Here is a 19,393-nt window from a genome sequence, read left to right on the forward strand (position 1 = left end):
GATTGTTATCCCATTAGGGTATAGAAATGAGATTCTGAGGACTGCTCACGAAATTCCAATGGGGGGACCTTTAGGAATTAGGAAAGCACAGGAAAAAATACAGAGGTATTTTTTTGGCCAGGATTGCTTGGGATGTAGTCAAATTCTGTAGAGCCTGTTATACATGTCAAATAACAGGAAAACCACAAGCAGTGATTAAGCCGACGCCTTTAATCCCAATACGAGCATTTGAAGAAGCTTCTACCAGCGTCATGATTGATTGTGTAGGAACCCTCCCTAAGACTAGAAGTGGAAATCAGTATTTATTGACAATAATGAATGTGTCTACCAGGTTTCCTGAAGTGATACCTTTAAGAAATATTACAACTAAGAAGATTGTGGAGGAGTTAATTAATTTTTTAAAAAGATATGGTTTACCTAAAGAACTACAATCAGATCAGGGGTCAAAATTCATGGCACAGCTGTCTGAGGAAGTAATGAACTGTTTGGGGATAAAACAGTTTAAGTCGACAGCTTGTCATCTGGAGTCACAAGGAGCTTTGGAAAGATGGCATCAAACTTTAAAAATTGTAAGAGCATACTGTCAGGATTATGCACAGGATTGAGATACAGGAATTCCATTCTTGTTATTTGCTATTAGAGACGCTCCTAATGCATCAACTGGTTTTAATCCTTTTGAATTAGTTTATGGTCATGAGGTAAAGGGACCACTGAAAATGATTCATGGGAAATTGTGGGTCAAAATTCGGAAACTACTCAGAGATAAAAACAAAAAACTACTGCGGATGCTGGAAATCCAAAACAAAAACAGAATTACCTGGAAAAACTCAGCAGGTCTGGCAGCATCGGCGGAGAAGAAAAGAGTTGACGTTTTGAGTCCTCATGACCCTTCAACAGAACTAAGTAAAAATAGGAGAGGGGCAAAATATAAGCTGGTTTAAGGTGGGAGGGGGGGTGGGGGGAGAGAAGTTGGGGGGGGGGTGTTGTAGGGACAAGCAAGCAGTGATAGGAGCAGATAATCAAAAGATGTCACAGATAAAGGCACAAAGAGGTGTTGTAGGTGGTGATATTATCTAAACGAATGTGCTAATTAAGAATGGATGGCAGGACACTCAAGGTACAGCTCTAGTGGGGGTGGGGTGGAAAGACTGACAGGGCATTACAGGTATAGATTTAAAAATAATGGAAATAGGTGGGAAAAGAAAAATCTATATAAATTATTGAAAAAAACAAAAGGGAGGGGGAAAAAACGGAAAGGGGGTGGGGATGGATGAGGGAGTTCAAGATCTAAAGTTGTTGAATTCAATATTCAGTCCGGAAGGCTGTAAAGTGCCTAGTCGGAAGATGAGGTGCTGTTCCTCCAGTTTGCGTTGGGCTTCACTGGAACAATGCAGCAAGCCAAGGGCAGACATGTGGGCATGAGAGCAGGGTGGAGTGTTAAAATGGCAAGCGACAGGGAGGTTTGGGACTTACTTGCGGACAGACCGCAGGTGTTCTGCAAAGCGGTCGCCCAGTTTACGTTTGGTCTCTCCAATGTAGAGCAGACCGCATTGGGAGCAACGAATGCAGTAGACGAAGTGAGGGGAAATGCAAGTGAAAAGCTGCTTCACTTGAAAGGAGTGTTTGGGCTCTTGGACGGTGAGGAGAGAGGAAGTGAAGGGGCAGGTGTTGCATCTTCTGCGTGGGCAAGGGGAGGTGCCATAGGTGGGGGTTGAGGAGTAGGGGGTGATGGAGGAGTGGACCAGGGTGTCCCGGAGGGAACGATCCCTACGGAATGCCGCCGGGGTGGGGGGTGAAGGGAAGATGTGTTTGGTGGTGGCATCATGCTGGAGTTGGCAGAAATGGCGGAGGATGATCCTTTGAATGCAGAGGCTGGTGGGGTGATAAGTGAGGACAATGGGGACCCTATCATGTTTCTTTGAGGGAGGAAAAGGCGTGAGGGCGGATGCGCAGGAGATGGGCCGGACACGATTGAGGGCCCTGTCAACGACCGTGGGTGGAAAACCTCGGTTAAGGAAGAAGGAGGACATGTCAGAGAAACTGTTTTTGAAGGTAGCAGCATCAGAACAGATGCGAAGGAGGCGAAGGAACTGAGAGAATGGAATGGAGTCCTTACAGGAAGCGGGGTGTGAGGAGCTGTAGTCGAGGTAGCTGTGGGAGTCGGTAGGCTTGTAATGGATATTGGTGGACAGTCTATCACCAGAAATTGAGACAGAGCGGTCAAGGAAGGGAAGGGAAGAGTCAGAGATGGACCGTGTGAAAATGATGGAGGAGTGGAGATTGGAAGCAAAATTAATACATTTTTCCAGGTCCCGACGAGAGCATGAAGCAGCAGCGAAGTAATCATCCATGTACCGGAGAAAGAGTTGTGGGAGGGGGCCGGAGTAGGACTGGAACAAGGAATGTTCCACATACCCCATGAAGAGACAGGCATAGCTGGGGCCCATGCGGGTACCAATAGCCACACCTTTTATTTGGAGGAAGTGAGAGGAGTTAAAGGAGAAATTGTTCAGGGTGAGAACAAGTTCAGCCAGACGGAGGAGAGTAGTGGTGGATGGGGATTGTTCGGGCCTCTGTTCAAGGAAGAAGCTAAGGGCCTTCAGACCATCCTGATGGGGGATGGAGGTGTGGAGGGATTGGACGTCCATGGTGAGGAGGAAGCGGTTGGGGCCAGGGAACTGGAAATTGTTTCCAGGACTGTCACTGACCTCACCTCCTCTGGAGATCTTCCTCCCACAGCTTCCAACATGATAGTCGCCCAACCTCGGACGGCCCGCTTCTACCTCCTACCCAAAATCCACAAACAGAACTATCCCGGCAGACTGATCGTGTCAGCCTGTTCCTGCCCCATGGAACTCATTTCTCGTTATCTTGACTCCCTTCTCTCTCCCCTTGTCCAGTCCCTTCCCACCTACATCTGTGATTCCTCTGACACCTTACGTCACATCAACAATTTCCAGTTCCCTGGCCCCAACCGCTTCCTCTTCACCATGGACGTCCAATCCTTCTACACCTCCGTCCCCCACCAGGATGGTCTGAGGGCCCTTAGCTTCTTCCTCGAACAGAGGCCCGAACAATCCCCATCCACCACTACTCTCCTCCGTCTGGCTGAACTTGTTCTCACACTGAACAATTTCTCCTTTAACTCCTCTCACTTCCTCCAAATAAAAGGTGAGGCTATGGGTACCTGCATGGGCCCCAGCTATGCCTGTCTCTTTATGGGGTATGTGGAACATTCCTTGTTCCAGTCCTACTCCAGCCCCCTCCCACAACTCTTTCTCCGGTACATGGATGATTACTTCGCTGCTGCTTCATGCTCTCGTCGGGACCTGGAAAAATTGTATTAATTTTGCTTCCAATCTCCACCCCTCCATCATTTTCACATGGTCCATCTCTGACACTTCCCTTCCCTTTCTTGACCCCTCTGTCTCAATTTCTGGTGATAGACTGTCCAACAAAATCCATTACAAGCCTACCGACTCACACAGCTACCTCGACTACAGCTCCTCACACCCCGCTCCCTGTAAGGACTCCATCCCATTCTCTCAGTTCCTTCGCCTCCGTCGCATCTGTTCTGACGATGCAACCTTCAAAAACAGTTCCTCTGACATGTCCTCCTTCTTCCTTAACTGAGGTTTTCCACCCACGGTCGTTGACAGGGCCCTCAACCGTGTCCGGCCCATCTCCTGCGCATCCGCCCTCATGTCTTCCCCTCCCTCCCAGAAACATGATAGGGTCCCCCTTGTCCTCACTTATCACCCCACCAGCCTCCGCATTCAAAGGATCATCCTCTGCCATTTCCGCCAACTCCAGCATGATGCCACCACCAAACACATCTTCTCTTCACCCCCCCGGCGGCATTCCATAAGGATCGTTCCCTTTGGGACACCCTGGTCCACTCCTCCATCACCCCCTACTCCTCAACCCCCACCTATGGCACCTCCCCTTGCCCACGCAGAAGATGCAACACCTGCCCCTTCACTTCCTCTCTCCTCACCGTCCAAGGGCCCAAACACTCCTTTCAAGTGAGGCAGCATTTCACTTGCATTTCCCCTAACTTAGTCTACTGCATTCGTTGCTCCCAATGCGGTCTGCTCTACATTGGAGAGACCAAACGTAAACTGGGCGACCGCTTTGCAGAACACCTGCGGTCTGTCCGCAAGAAAGACCCAAACCTCCCTGTCGCTTGCCATTTTAACACTCCACCCTGCTCTCTTGCCCACATGTCTGTCCTTGGCTTGCTGCTTTGTTCCTGTGAAGCCCAACGCAAACTGGAGGAACAGCACCTCATCTTCCGACTAGGCACTTTACAGCCTTCCGGACTGAATATTGAATTCAACAACTTTAGATCTTGAACTCCCTCGTCCATCCCCACCCCCTTTCTGTTTCTTCCCGCTCCCTTTTGTTTTTTCCAATAATTTATATAGATTTTTCTTTTCCCACCTATTTCCATTATTTTTAAATCTATACCTATAATGCCCTGTCAGTCTTTCCACCCCACCCCCACTAGAGCTGTACCTTGAGTGTCCTGCCATCCATTCTTAATTAGCACATTCTCTTAGATAATATCACCACCTTCAACACCTCTTTGTTCCTTTATCTGTGACATCTTTTGATTATCTGCTCCTATCACTGCTTGCTTGTCCCTACAACCACTCCCCCCCCAACTTCTCTCCCCCCCCCCCCCCCCCCCCCACCCACCCACCCCCACCTTAAACCAGCTTATATTTCACCCCTCTCCTAATTTTTACTTAGTTCTGTTGAAGGGTCATGAGGACTCGAAACGTCAACTCTTTTCTTCTCCGCTGATGTTGCCAGACCTGCTGTGTTTTTCCAGGTAATTCTGTTTTTGTTTCAGAAACTACTCTCCTGGATTACATACCAAATTCCAGGGAACGATTGAACAGGGCATGTGAGTTGGCTCAGAGACATTTAAAGACATCACAGCAAATTACAAAAATGAAAGCAGATAAGAAAGCTAAAACCCACAGTTTTGTTTTTGGAGAGAAAGTATTCATTTTGTTACCAGTACTAGGTGCATTAAATGCAAGATTTAGTGGGCCTTACAGGGTTGAGAAGAAGTTGAGTGAAGTAAATTATTTAATAAATACTCCAGATAGAAGAAATAAGCAGAGGGTGTGTCATGTAAATATGCTTAAAAAGTACTTTGACAGGGAAGAGGAACAAAAAGAGGTATTAGTGATGGTGGATGATGAGAAAGAGGTAGAAATGCAAGACTCTGAAATTGATTTTCCTCTAATCAAATTGGATAATGAGGGGGTGCTTGAAAATTTAAATGAAATATTGAGTTACCTTCCAAGCAAGTGTCAAAGTGATATTGGAAAAGCTATTTCAGTCACACAAACCTATTTGTGGAAATAAGCTGGGAAGGACAAATTTAGCTATACATGATGTATGTATAGAAATATTATCTTCAATAATCCAACGACCGTATAAATTAAATCTGGCAAAGTTATCACAAGGGCAAAAAGAAATTGATTTCATGCTTCAAAATGATATCATTGGGTCTAGTTGCAGTAACTGCAGTTTGCCTATTGTGCTGGTACTGAAACCAGATGGAACACAAAGACTGTGTTGGACTATCGAAAGGTGAATATGGTGACAAAACCAGATTCATAGCCCATACCATGGTTGGAAGATTGCATTGAGAAAGTGGGCCAATTGAAATTTATCACAAAGATTGACTTGCTAAAAGGATATTGGCAGGTACCGTTGTCAGGGTAAGCAGAGGACAAATCAGCTTTTGTAATGCCAAGTGGACTATATCACTTTAAAGTCATGCCATTTGGTATGAAGAATGCACCTACGACATTTCAAAGACTGACAAACAAAGTAATTGCAGGTCTAAGCAATTGTACTGTTTATATTGATGATCTAATCGTTTTCAGTCAGATGTGGAAGGAGCATTTATAGCATTTGGAAGAATAATTTACTTGACTACAAGAAGCTAATTTGGTGATGAACTTGGCTAAAAGTGAATTTGTAAAAGTGCAAGTTGTGTATCTAGGCCATACCATTGGACATGGCAAGGTGGCTCCGAGAGATGCAAAAGTCAAGGCTATAGTCAGTCAAGGATTTGCCAGTGCCTACAACAAAATGAGAAGTTTTGAGATTTCTGGGCATGAGTGGGTTTTACTGGAAATTTGTACCAGATTTTAGCCAAATGGTTGCTCTGCTGACTGAATTATTAAAAAAGAACAAAAGTTTCAATGGACACTGGAGTGTCAGAAGTCATTTGATAGTTTGAAAACTGTATTAACTATGACACCAGTTTTGGCAGTACCCAATTAAACCAAGCAATTCAAGTTGGCCATGGACGCAAGTGATATAGGCATTGGGGCCGTACCGTCACAAGAAGATGACACTGGAATTGAAAAACCGACAGGGTATTTTTCATGGAAGCTGAATGCAAAACAGAGAAGATATTCAACAATCGAAAAAGAGACTTTGAGTTTGGTGTTAGCATTGCAGCATTTTGAAATTTATATTGCAAACAATTCATCAGAAACAATTGATTATAAAGACCATAATCATTTGACGTTTTTAGACAAATTTCAAGACAAAAGTGCAAGGCTTTTCAGATTGAGTCTATTATTACAACCAGTTAATCTATGGATTACACATATTGCTGAAAGAGAAAATCTGTTCACAGATGCATTATCAAGAGTTTGAAGCTCAAAGGAAAATAGGACATTTAAAAAACACCTAGGGCAACATTTTTCCCCTGTCGGGGAGGGGGGGTGGTGGGGGGGGGACATGTGGGAGCGGGCGCGAGCGGGCGGGCTTCCGATCGGCGACCCTGGTTAGGGGCACGCCGCCATTTTGCGTGGGCGGGCCAATTAAGGCCTGCCCAGCGTGACGTGTGCCAGGAAGCGCTATGCACTCCCTGTGCGGGCGGGGGGGATTCCCTCAGCTGGGGGTGTGCTCTTATGCACACACGCGCGAAAGAGTGCACAGTTCTCCCTGAGACAAAGTGCTGCCTCAGGGAGATCAGCTCCGATCTAAAACTTTGAATAAAGATTAGAAAAAAATTTCCCTGCTATGTCCTCTCGTGTGACACTGTCACATGAGTTGGAACATGTCCATAACTTTTATTGTAAAATATTCTGCATTTTTTAACTCACTCATGAAACCTCATCCCACCCGTGGGTGAGGTTTCATGTTTTTCCACAAGCCCAACTGAGCTCTCAGCATGCCCACCAACCTTAAGGTTGGACAGGCAGGTCCATTAACGAGTTCAATTGGCTTTTTAATGGCCTCAATAGGCCGCTGACAGGTCGGCGGGCACGCGTCCAACTCAGAAGATGCTGGCCCTAGACACTGAACTGGAGTGATTTCTGTTGATACCAAGGACTTGTATATATATATTGTTATGCTAATGCATGCATCTGGTAATGTAATAGTGTAATAAGTATATGAGATAATTTGAGATGGGTTATTAAAATGAAGCCATGTTTTAGAATTATGTCAGTTCATTTTTCGATAGGGAGAGGGATGTCATGAAGTTATTAATGCATATAATGTTATTGGAAAATATTTTTCTTTTAAACTAGAGGTTTAGTCTGTATGTGTGTCTTAATTGGGTTAAAGCCAGCTAATCTGGGTGATTTGATGTGTCCTAGTTTTGAGATGTAAACATAGAAGTAGAGGTGCATTTGCATTTTGTTGAATCGAGCATCCAAGAAGTGGGGTGAAATCTGGCACCTAGCTAGCAGAGATCAAGCAATATGTTTATATTACTAATAAAATTGGTACTATGAAAGGGGTTTTATTGTTAGAAGAGGTGGAGTTCAAAGAGGCTGGTGATACAATGAGAATTTACATTCAATGAGATGTGCTGGATATAACCAATAGCAGGTTTCGTGTGTGCAGGGCAGAAGCAATGTAAGATCAAAGCAGCTTTAAGCCTCCAACTCTTTCCACAGGAACCAAAGTGAAAAGAACCTCATTTTGACTTCATAAGGTGAAAATGCTTTGCCTGGTTTCTGGTTAAGTCTATGGGTTGCTGTTGCCTTAATGGAGCTTAGTTTGGGAATTTGTTAGAAGTTTTGGTAGTAGTAATTTGTAGTCACGTGTATATATTTTACTTGTGTAAATTAATAAAATGTTTAATTTAGTTTAATATGAAACCTCTCAAGAACTGGTGGTCTGATTCCTGAATTTAGATTTACATCTCAAACATACCACTTTCAAAATATAGGTTATGACAGTTGTTTAAAGTTTGCTTCTGGAATTTTTAAATAACTCAGCTTTACCAACTGCTGGGTCATAACAGAAGTGTAAAGGGCAGAGAGGGACAAGAGTTCCTAGAGTGTGTGCAGAAAAATTTTCTACAGCAGCGTGTTTCCAATTCAATGGGAAAAGAGGCATTGCTGGACTTGGTTCCTGGGAATGAGGTAGGCCGACTGGATCAAGTGTCAGTGGGAGAACAGGGGACAGTGATCATTATATCATAGGGTTTAGGTTGGCTATGGAAAAGGACAAGGACAGAATAAGAATAATTAACTGGCGGAAGCCAACTTCAATGGGGTAAGAATGGATCTGACCCAGATAAATTTGAATCAACGATTAGCAGGCAAAATTATAACTGAACTGCCTTTAAAGAAAAGATACTTCAAGTATAGTCAAGGTATATTCCCATGAAGGGAAAAGATAGGGCAAACGAATCCAGAGCTCCCTGGATAGTGAAAAAGATAGAAATTAAGATGAAGCAGAAAAAAAGTGTGCTCATGCCAGATGTCAGATGAACAATACAATTGAGAACCAAGCTGAATATCGAAGATTCAGAATGGGAATTGAAAAAGCAAATAAGAAAACCAAAGAGAGAATATGAGTAAAAACTGGCAACTAAAATGTGGGGGGTAGGATTAGTAAGTTTGTGGATGACACAAAGATTGGCCGGGTGGTTAACAGTGAGGTTGAGTATCTTGGGCTACAGGATGGTAGAGACGGGATGGTCAAATGGGCAGATAAGTGGCAGATGGAATTTAACCCTGAAAAGCGTGAGGTGATACACTTTGGAAGGAGTAATTTGACAAGGAAGTATTCAATGAATGGCATGACACTAGGAAGTTCTGAGGAACAAAGGAACCTTGGCGTGCGTGTCCATAGATCTCTGAAGGCGGAGGAGCATGTTAGTGGGGTGGTGAAAAAGGCATATGGGACATTTGCCTTTAACAATCGAGGCATAGATTACAAAAGTAGGGAGATCATGTTGGAGTTGTATAGAACCTTGGCGAGGCCACAGCTGGAGTACTGTGTGCAGTTCTGGTCGCCACATTATAGGAAGGATGTGATTGCACTGGAGGGGGTACAGAGGAGATTCACCAGGATGTTGCCGGGATGAAACATTTAAGTTATGAAGAGAGGTTGGATAGACTTGGGTTGTTTTCATTGGAGCAGGGAAGACTGAGGGGCGACCCAATTGAGGTGTACAAGATTATGAGGGGCATGGACAGGGTGAATAGGGAGCAGCTGTTCCCCTTAGTTAAAGGGTCAGTCACGAGGGGACATAAATTCAAGGTGAGGGGCAGGAGGTTTAGGGGAGATGTGAGGAAAAGCCTTTTTACCCAGAGGGTGGTGACGGTCTGGAATGTGCTGCCTGGGAGGGTGGTGGAGGCGGGTTGCCTCACATCCTTTAAAAAGTACCTGGATGAGCACTTGGCACGTCATAACATTCAAGGCTATGGGCCAAGTGCTGGTAAATGGGATTAGGTAGGTAGGTCAGGTGTTGGTGCAGACTCGATGGGCCAAAGGGCCTCTTCTGCACTGTGTGATTCTATGATTCTGTGATAAATTCAGCAACTAAATGTCAGTCAGTTTAACCTCTCTGGAGGGGAAGCTTTGAGAAACGATAATTTGGGACAAAATTAATAGTCGCTTGGGCAAATGCAGTTTAATTAAAGAAAGCCAGCAAGGATTTGTTAAGAGAAAATCACTTTTGACTAACTTGTCTGAGTTTTTTGAGATAACAGAGAGGGTTGATGAGGACACTGCTGTTGATATGACATACATGGACTTTCAAAAGACATTTGATAAAGTGTTTCACTGCAGACTTCTGAGTTAGAGTTCATGGAATAAAAGGGGCAATAGCCACATGGGTATGAAATTGGCCGAGTGACAGGAAACAACGAGTAGTGGTGAGCAGTTGTTTTTCAGACTGGAGAAAAGTTTATTGTGGAATTCCCTGGGGTTGGTGTATAGACCCTATAGTAATCTGATATGTAATATACCTTTAAGACAAATGTTGTAATGTAAGATCACATGATCTAGATACCCAATAGCAGAGTAGCACGGGCTACCTCTGTAGTCAGTATTCTTGAGTTTGAATCTGAAGAGTAAAGACAGAGTTTTGAGATGTAAGCACGGAAGTGTAGCTGCTGAGTTCCTTTTGTAAATAAACAGAATGTGTTTCTTCTAAGAACAGTCTACTGATCTTCTCTATCTTGGTACCAACTCAGCCACCCTGAAACAAGCATGCAACCCAGATCCTTTAGCCCCAACAAACCAGGGCGCTGGATCCAACAAACTGGTGATGAGAGTAAAAAGCAAGAAAATACAAGAAAGAATGAGGTAAAAAGCAAGAAAGAATGAAGGAAATCAGAAGAACCAAAATCGGGCTGTACCTCGCACGGTAGTTGTAAGTAAAGAAGAATTTCCTTCCTGATCGCTGTAGCAATCCCCTCAGAGCATGCCGCAATTTGGAAGAATGGAGACTTTCGATCCAACCTTGGACTGGTCTCATTATGTTGAATACTTTGCGTTCTTCTTCCTGGCGAATGACATTGCGGGGGAGAAGAAATGTGCGATTAATCATGTGGATTAATTCAAAATTTGTTGGCACCCAGTGCTCCAGATTCAAAAAGTTTTGATGACTTAGTGAACTTCGTAAAGAATCATTAACAGTCCAAGCTGTCAGTGATGATGCAATGGTTCAAATTTAACTCAAGGAACAGAGCCGCAGGGGAGACAGTTGCTTGATATGTGGCAAGTCTGAAACAATTAACTGAATACTGCAAGTTTGGTCCATTTATCAATGATACGCTTAGAGATTGTTTGGTCTGCGGTATAAATAAAGATGTGATTCAGAAGAGATTACTATCTGAAACAAATTTAGATTTTCAGAAGACATTGGAAATCAGTCTGGGAATGTAAGGTACAGTGCAAGACTCAAAAGCCATACAGGGAGTGCAAATGGTGCCGTCCTCCACATTAGGCAGGGAGCCTCAGCCAAAAAGAGTGCGAAACTGCAAAGCTGAAGCAAGCACTGCTAGCAGACAAATTAAAAGAGATAACTTGCAGCAAAAACATGGCATAATGATAACAGAGGTGGAAGCAGACAACCTTGTAATGAATCACAGTTTAAAAAGATCAAAGTTTTTCCTGTCATCGAAATGGACACCTCATGAGACATTGTAAGTTAGAATCAGACAGACTTTCAGACAAAAGTAAATACCCAATGAGATTAACAGTTTTTGAAAAGCCTGAAGTAAAAGATTCAGATATTTATTCGTTATATAATTATAATTTAACAGAACCTATCTATGTAACCATGAGAGTGAGTGAGAGGCCTATCAGAATGGAGGTGGATACTGGAGCAGCCACTATGGTGATAGGTGAGCATACTTTTAAATACCTGAATCATGAGCAACGTAAACTAAATTTGGAAGAAACTGATGCCAAATTGAAAACTTACACAGGAGAAGACATACAAGTCAAGGGCATATGTAAAGTCACAGTATACTGCTGAGGTCAAACAGTGAAGTCACCCTTAATGTTGGTAGCAGGCAAGGGACCTAGTCTTCTCGGACGAAACTGGCTGAAAGAAATTAAATTGGAATGGACTGAAATCTTCCAACTAAGAACTGATGGTCTATCAGAGCTACTACAAAAATATACCTCAGTTTTCAAGGGCGAACTTGGAAATATTGAGGGGCTACAAGCAAAGTTTCATGTAGATCCAGAGGCAACACAAAGATTCATGAAGGCAAGACCAGTATCTTGTGCGGAAAAAGGTAAACGCTGAACTGGACAGATTAGAAAAACTGGGAGTGATACAACCAGTGCAGTTTTCAGAGTGGGAAGCTCCAATTGTACCTGTTCTCAAACCTGACCGAAGCATTAAAATTTGTGGGGCCTACAAATTAACAGTAAAAAAAGTGGCAAGATTGGATAGACACTCCATACCTAAAATTGAAGACTTGTACGCTAAACTGGCAGGTGGAACTGCCTACACGAAGCTTGATATCAGTCATGCTTATCAACAATTGGAATTAGAGAAGGCCTCCCGGAAGTTTGTCACCATTAATACACACAAAGGATTGTACCAATACACCTGTTTACCTTTTATCGTATCTTCAGCTTGCGCCATATTCCAAAGAACCATAGTAAGTTTACTACAGGGACTGCCCCACGTTGTAGTTTATTTGGATGACATTCTCATGACTGGACTCATTGAAAAGGAACATTTGATGAACTTGGAAGAAGTTTTGAAACGTTTTTCGCAGGTTGGAGTGTGGTTGAAAAAAGAAAAGTGCACATTCCAAACGAAAGAGGTAACTTACCTAGGTCACAAGGTAGATTCACAAGGCCTATGTCCAGTTGAAGAAAAAGTAAAAGCCATTAGAGAAGCAACAGCACCAAAGAATACATCTGAACTGAAATCATTCTTGGGTATAATTACTATGGACGCTTTTTGCCTAATTTGTCGACAGAACTGGCACCACTGGATTACTTGATCAAGAAAAACCAGTGATGGTTGTGGCAAACACCACAGGAAGAAGCTTTCACACAACTGAAACAATTGTTACAACCATCTACACTTCTAGTACATTTTGACCCCAAAAAAAGTTGGTATTATGTGTGACGTATCTCCCTCTGGAGTGGGGGCAGTGCTTTCCCATCGAATGGATGACGGATCAGAACAACCTATAGGATATGTATGGAGAACACTCAATAATGCAGAAGAAAGGTATTCTCAAATAGAAAAAGAAAGCCTGTCAATCAATTTTGGTCTTAAGAAGTTTCACCAATATGTACACGGTCATCATTTTACTATCATATCCCGACCACAAGCCATTATTGGGATTATTCAGAAAAGACAAGGCTATACCCACTATAGCCTCAGAAGAGTACAAAGATGGGCATTGATCTTGGCAGCGTATGAGTATACTTTCATTCATAGACCCGGAAGTCAAATTGTAAACGCAGATGCACACAGTCGTTTGCCCAAGCAAGTAAAAGATGAGGATGTTCCAATCCATCAAGAATTCATTCTATTTTTGAACTTCCTGGATTCATCACCGACATGTGCTAGACACATTAAAGATTGGACAAATTGAAACCCAGTCTTATCCAAAGTGCGAGATCAAGTTCTTCATGGTCACAAGAACAAGAATCTGATTAAATGAAACCATATTTCCAGAGAAGATACAAAATAACCAAGTGATTATTCCTCCATAAGGATGAAAGCCATTGTTATCTGAACTTCACAGTGCACATCCAGGAATTCCCAAAATGAAGGCAATAGCACATAGCTATTTATGGTGGCCAGGAATGGATGGAGAAATAGAAAACTTAATGAGAAGTTGTATGCAGCATCAGCAAGTGCAAAAATTACCTGCAACAGCTCTGCTACATCCCTGGGAGTGGCCAGGAAGGCCATGGGTGTGAGTACACATCGACTATGTGGGATCTTTTATGGGTACAATGTTTCTACTTAACATCAATGCACATTCAAAATGGATGGACATATATGAAGTGAGGTCGCCGACATCGCCTGTTACAATTGACAAACTATGTCAAAGTTTCACAATCAACAGTGGTTGTATCAGGCAATGGGACAGCATCCACAAGTGCTGAATTTCACCAATTTATCAACCTCAATGGTATTACTCATATGAAAACCTCAACATACCACCTTTCTTCAAATGGACTAGCCGAGAGAGCAGTTCAGACATTCAAATCTGGTCTGAAGAAATTGTACGGAGATTCTATAGTGAATAAATAAACATGTTTTCTTTTCCATTATAGAACCACCCCTCACATGACAATAGGTGTCACACCTGCGGAATTGTTGATGAAGCGCCGTCTCCAATCAAGATTGTGCCTAATTATGCCAAATTTGGGAGGGAAGGTGGAAAGGAGTCAGGGAAGTCAGAAAATTGGACATGATTGTCACAGTCGTGACAGAACGTTTAATGTAGGAGAGGAAGTATTTGTGAAAAATTTTAGAGAAGGACCAACATGGTTGTTTGGTGAAATACGTGCAGTAACGGGACCTCTTTCTCACGATGTGAAAGTGGAAGATCAAGTCATACGGAGACATGTGGGTCATATAAGAAGAGGAGAAACAAAATATTGAGAAATGATTCCACCAGAGTTCATGACTGAAGCAACGCCTCCTGTTGAAAGAATTCAACTGAGTAAAGATGTGTCTGAAGGCCAACCATACCTGAAAGAGTCAAAGATGCAGAATTGCAGGTACCTACTGAAGAACCAGATGCTTAGACGACGACAGTGAGGGAGGTTCCGGATCAAACATCAGAAGCTGTACAACTGAGATGTTCAACACACTTAGGAAACCCCCATAAAGACTGACTTTGTAAATTATTTATCTGTGAATAATTTGATATTTTGAAAAAAAATGTAATGTATTTCTGAATAAAGGGGGAGGGATGTAGTAATCTGATATGTAATATACCTTTAAGACAAATGTTGTAATGTAAGATCGCATGATCTTGATACCCAATAGCAAAGTAGCGTGGGCTACCTCTGTAGTCAGTAATCTTGAGTTAGAATCTGAAGGGTAAAGGCAGAGTTTTGAGTTGTAAGCACACAAGTGTAGCTGCTGAGTTCCTTTTGTAAATAAACAGAATATGTTTCTTCTAAGAACGGTCTACTGACCTTCTCTGCTTTGGTACCAACTCGGTCACCCTGAAATAAGCGTGCAACCCAGATCCTTTAGCCCCAACAAACCAGGGCACTGGATCCAACAGACCCCTGCTCTGCCCAATCTATGTATTAATGCCCTACACTTTGGTGTACAGAGCACAATTTTAAAAATTGCAGATGATACAAAACTTGGAAATATTGTGAGCCATGAGGAGCTAGTGTAGGACTTCAAAAGGAGACAGGCTGGTGTGATGGACAGACAAGTGGCAGATGTAATTTAATGTAGAGAAGTGTGAAGTGATTGCCTTGCCTAAAAACTTAATTGTACCCCTGTAATTGATGTTTGGGCCTGAGGCTAGTAAGCAAGAATTAACTGTGCTTCGGTAGAATCTAAAGATTGTTTCAAAGCTGCTGGCAGTAGCATGTGAGTTTCCAGTGATCACTGGTGGTTAGAAGCATTTTCAAAATCTACTCTAGAGTATCTTTGTTACATTCTGCTACTTGCTTTGCAAGTCTGAGACAACTTTTAATTTCATCATTGAAGTAAATGGTGAAAGTGTGTTTGCATTGCCTTGACCATGCACAATCGGCCAACTGTTCAGCTTACTGTCCTGATGTATTAAGTACGATTTATTAATGCACCTCTGCATCCTCTCAATCATTATCTGAAGTGTACACTCAGTATATAGCATCAGTTTAGAATCTGTTCTGTTAATTAAGGGAAGTTAAGCTATACCATGTAGTATAACATGTTGGTGTAATTATTCCATTTGATATGCAGTTACTTCATGACACTGTATTGTTCTACATGAGACCCTTTTATTCCATTTTACAGTTGCTGTAAAAATCTTTGAGGCAAGTTTTGACATATGACCGACTACTGGAACAAAGAGTTGCTGGAAATTTTCAGTCTATAGTCATTATGGCTACAAACAGAAATTTTGTAATAAAGTCAGTCTATGTTAGAGCCCTGTACATAACGCCAGTTCTCATTCTGAGATCTCTTGAATTAAATAAATATAGAATGAAACTCACAGTGAGCTCCAGACTAAAGCTAGCTCTCATTAGCACATTGACAGAATGGTTGCTTAGCAACATACATAGCAATGATTACTATGTAACATACAGTAATAAATACTGGAATGTAAGTGGGAATGAAAAACAGTGCCATGATTTATACAATAATAAAAGGAGAGAGTCCAGATGCTTTACAGAAGCTTAACTGGATCAGCATGAATAGAGAGAATGAAAAGCAGACAAGGCGACTCAAGCGCTATATTTTGTTAGAGTGCACAAGTTGTGAGCATCTTTTTAAATCAGTGATAGGTCTAGAGAGTGACGCCATTGATTAATGAGTGAGATGACATAATCAAATGTGTTCATGGGACCATCAATGGGAAAGGACTGGATGGTACAATGGACTAAACACTGTCCTTTTACCTCTTCCACAAGAGTTTGAATGCAAAACGAACTAATACGAATATATGAAAATGACAGACAGGAAGCCTCTCTATTGTCCTTGAAATCACTCCTTAAACCTACCCCTTTGGACAAGCTTTTGGTCATCTATTGTAACATTGAGACCATGATGGGGCAGTGTAGAAGGAGTTTTACACTGCAGTACCAGTACTCGGAGAATTATCCTGCCTTCCTCGAATTCTGGCTTTCTGCGCATCCCTGATTTCTATTGCTGTACCCTTGGTGACCATGCCTGCAGCTAACTAGGGCCTAAGCTCTGGAATTCCTTCTTAAACCTCTCTGCCTCTCTCTCCTCGTTTAAATATTGAGAGCTTGTTGGGGCAATTTGGAAGGATTTTTATACCACAGCACCATTCTGGGAGAACTTGTTCTGTGTTCCTTGAATTCTTCAAATGTGCTCAAAGATCTGTGGGTCGTGGATTGGCCTGTTCAGCCACATGAAGACCAATGACAGAAGCTTGAGACCTCGAGTAAATGTCGTCCTCAAATCAAGGGACAGTCGGCAATGAAGACGAGGAATTCTGGGAGAACTTGTTCTGCGTTCCTCGAATTGTGTCCTACTGCACATCCTCTATTTCTATCACTGTACTCTTAGGACGGGTTTTTTTGGTTGGCGTGTGGGCGTGATCGATGGGCCCAGGAGCGGCCAGGGAACAGACCGCCGCCCATGATTGGCCCCCAACCGCGATTTCACGCTGGCTGGCCAATTAACGGCCAGAGATGCTCAGCGCTGCTGGGGTGGGGGCGGGAGGAGGGTGGGCACTGACGTAAGCATGGGCGTGGGCTAGTGCTGAATGAAAGCTCCCTGAAGGCAGAGAGCTGCCTCGGGGAGCTGAAAACTTCAAAACGATTAAATACAAATGTTAAAATCCGGAAAAAAATGTCCACATATCATAATCAGTCACCTGAACATATAGGTGATGAAAATTCTGTCCATACATTTTTATTATTTTTTAAATTTAATAACGGAAACCTCATCCTGCCCTTGGGTGTGGTTTCATCAAAAATGCAAAGTCCGCCTGACAGATTTGCCCATCTGCCAACTGTAAGGTTGGACAGACCACAAAAAATCGGGGATAATTAGAACTTTGACAACTTTAATTGTCTTCTTAATTGTCAGTGGGCACGCTTCCAACACACGCACGCGCCCACTGACTGAAATATCGTGCTGGCGCAAGATGACGTCAGGATGCTTGACCAACGTCATCATGCACAATTTCGCGTCCAATTAGGTCGGGCACACACCTGCACACCAACCTAAAAATTCTGCTCTTAGTGACTGTGCCTTCAGCAACCTTGCCCTAGTCTCTGGAATTCCTTCCTAAGCTCTCTTTCTATCTCTCTCTCTCTCTCTCTCCTCCTTTAAATCGCTCCTTAAAATTTACTTCTTTGGCCAAGTTTTTGGTTGCCTCTTTTAATATTGAGTGTTTGATGGGGCAATGTAGAAGGAATTTTACATTGCAGTACCAGTTCTGGATGAGCTTGTTGGAGCATGCAAGGGAACTTTTACATGACAGCACAAATTCCAGAGGAGCTTGACAGTGACATTAGGAAGAAAAAGTGAGAAAATATTCCATTATCTAAAGCCACATCTTAATGAGCACAAAATGCAAATTCCTCCCTCACCTCCAACAATTAATTTAAGAAATGAAGGGATGTAAAAGTTTGTAGAAAATGTGGTAAAAAAAAATAACTAAATTGGCTTGTTGTTTCTTCTTCAGTTTGCAAATTTAAATTATAAATTGAAATTCAATCATGTTAAATCAGACACTCCCAGCCACATGTTTCAGCTCGTCAGTGCCTGGACTAAAATGGTTTTGTGTAAGGAGGGGTGAACTTGGATGATCACTGGCATTTCTTGAAGGGCACAGACCTGAGGGAGGATGTCTAACACTACAAACACGAAGGGGCTTGGACCACATCCAATCAGAATGAAGACTCTGATGGCAGATTTGTAAGTAATCGCTCTTACTAATTTCACAACAGAATGATGGCTTCACTTGTATAATATATCCTACAAGGAACCTAACAAATGTCTTTATTACAACCCTCAGACAAATATTGAAATATATCTTTTGTAATGGCTTAACATACTTCTCAAATTCAACATAACTGAAATCCAGCTATATTCAACTTATTTCGATCCACCGTATCTGCCAGATGAAAGCCAAGGTTTGTGGGCAAAGGGTTGGCATTCTTATATTGGTCACTTTTTTTTACATGGTATTGATAGTGTGCTAATAGATCTGAAGACATTTGATGGTTGATCTTCTCAGCGGAAGATGGTTACTTCTTGTGTGGAAATCTCTCAAGTGGAAGATGTTTTTTGACAGATCAGTTGCACCTTATGTTCTGTTCCTCGAGGGGTATTGGCATAAGCACCTGTTCTCATTAATTTGTTTGGTGAGTACTGAGACCACAGGAAAATTTGTTTTTTAAACACAGTTTTCCCAGCATTTCTGCTTTTAGAGGACACTGAATCCTGGGAGAGGCTTATCATATGAAAGAAAGGTTGTGAAGAGAGAAAAGACAGCTTTTGGAACAATAACTTAATCAAATAACTTGGTGCTTCATTGGAAGACTTCCCAATCTCCATCTGTTGCAGAAGTCTTGCAGGTTATTGAACTTCATAGGTTTTTTTTGTCAGCCCTCCCATATCGCTACAGTATCAGTCACTCAATCGCTACAGCATTAGTCACTAATGACAGCAAAGATCAGTGGGATCAAGTTATTTTGAAAGGAAGTTTCTTTATTTTTAGCCTATGTTTGGTGTGAGCATCTTTCAGTAGACTAACATCATCAGGTAGTGGACAATTCACAGCAAATGCCCAGACTGTACAGGAAACCTTAGCATGCACTATGTGAATCTTTCTCGCCACTTCCTTAATCCCTCTCTCTTTGTTTTCTCTTCCTTCCCGTTTTTAATTTAATTTTTCTCCTCTCTTTGTCCCCCTTCCTAGGGTGCAGCAGAGTCCAAGTCTCAGGCGACTGTAGTAAAATG

This window comes from Cetorhinus maximus, chromosome 9 (genome assembly GCF_964194155.1).
Source record: "Cetorhinus maximus chromosome 9, sCetMax3.hap1.1, whole genome shotgun sequence".
Taxonomy (NCBI): domain Eukaryota; kingdom Metazoa; phylum Chordata; class Chondrichthyes; order Lamniformes; family Cetorhinidae; genus Cetorhinus; species Cetorhinus maximus.